We start from the raw sequence: 1,891 nt of genomic DNA, 5'->3' as shown, positions 1-1,891 counted from the left end.
TCCCAGAATTCCTGAGCCAACCTGGCTCAGCATGGAAACCTCTCCCTTTCCCCTCAGCATGGCTGGCTCAGGAATTCTGGGAGTTGAAGTCCACGAGTCATAAAAGAGCCAAGGTTGCCTACCCCTGGGATAGGGAGAGCAAAACGGTTGCTTCTCTCTCTAAGTTTCTTTTTCTTCCTCTCCTGAAGCTTAGCAAGACGCTCTTAAGAAGGCCATGTTGGCTTTTGCAAATATTGGCCAAGCAACGTTGCCCTGCCGACTGGTAGAAGATCAGAGGATTGATTTTTGAACACTGGCTGCTCATATTTTTTGACTCAGGGGGAGGGGAAATAACTTTAGGCAGCTGAATCAAAAGAGGTTTGTGGGTGGAAAAACCAGGTGTAAGTCTTTAAAGTAGAAAATAACTGTGAGCACAGTTCTGCCAGGCAAGCAAACCTGCCCACCCTGCACTCAGAATGTCCCGTTCTTTTATCCTAAGTGTGGCCCTTTTGCATCCTGCATTGTAACATCTCAGGGTGCTAAGAAAACAATCCATTTTGTAAGCCTGGAATCTGCTCATTGTTTCCTCTAAAAGATACACCTCTTCAGGAGAGACGACTAGAACTAAGGAGAAATTTCCAGACTGTTAGAAGAATTAATCAGTGGAATGGCTTGCCTCCAGAAGTTGTGGGCGCTCCAATACTGGACATTTGAAGAAGAGATTGGACAGGCATTTGTCTGAAATGGTATAGGTTTTCTTGCTTGAGCAGGGGGGTTGGACTAGAAGACCTCTAAGGTTCCTTTCCAACTCTGTTAGTCTGTTATTCTGAAGACACCCATGGAAGCCCACCTTGGTATTTTTGATCCGCATTAGTTGGAAATGGTAATGGGCCAAACTAAGACAATAATAATAATAATAATAATAATAATAATAATAATAATAATAATAATAATAATAATAATAATAATAATAATAATAATAATAAAAGTTGGAAGGGACCTTGGAGGTCATCAAGTCCAACCCCCTGCTCAGGCAGGAAACCCTATACCATTTCGGACAAATGGCTGTCCAGTCTCTTCTTAAAAACTTCCAGTGTTGGAGCATTCACTGCTTCTGGAGGCAGGTTGTTCCACTGGTTAATTGTTCTCACTGTCAGGAAGTTTCTCCTTAGTTCTGGGTTGCTTCTCTCCTTGATCAGTTTCCATCCGTTGCTTCTCGTCCTGCCTTCAGGCGCCTTGGAGAATAGCTTCACTCCCTCTTCTTTGGGGCAGCCCCTGAGATATTGGAAGACTGCTATCATGTCACCCTTCGTCCTTCTCTTCATTAAACTAGACCAGGGGTAGTCAACCTTGGCTCTTTTATGACTCGTGGACTTCAACTCCCAGCACAGTTGGCTCAGGAATTCTGGGAGTTGAAGTCCACAAGTCATAAAAGAGCCAAGGTTGACTACCCCTGGACTAGACATTCCCAATTCCAGCAACCATTCCTTATATGTTTTAGCCTCCAGTCCCCTGATTATCTTTGTTGCTCTTCTCCGCACTCTTTCTAGAGTCTCAACATTTTTTTTACATCGTGGTGACCAAAACTGGATGCAGTATTTCAAGTGTGATCTTACCAAGGCCTTGTAAAGTGGTATTAACTCTTCACGTGATCTTGATTCTATCCCTCTGTTAATGCAGCCTAGCACTGTGTTGGCCTTTTTGGCAGCTGCAGCACACGGCTGGCTCATATTTAAGTGATTGTCCACTAGGACTCCGAGCTCACAGTTACTACTGTTGAGCATATTTGGCTGTTTCTGAGGTTCTTCACATTCTTCACATTCTGTTGCAACTGGGACAACGGGGAAAAGGGGAACAAGGAGAGCCTCTGAATTGTGGTGCAGACAGACTGACATAATTTCTTGTGGACTAC

Source organism: Protobothrops mucrosquamatus, unplaced genomic scaffold (genome assembly GCF_001527695.2).
Source record: "Protobothrops mucrosquamatus isolate PMUCROS unplaced genomic scaffold, P.Mucros_1.0 scaffold9300, whole genome shotgun sequence".
NCBI classification, from domain to species: domain Eukaryota; kingdom Metazoa; phylum Chordata; class Lepidosauria; order Squamata; family Viperidae; genus Protobothrops; species Protobothrops mucrosquamatus.
Note: the sequence above shows the minus strand (reverse complement) of the source record.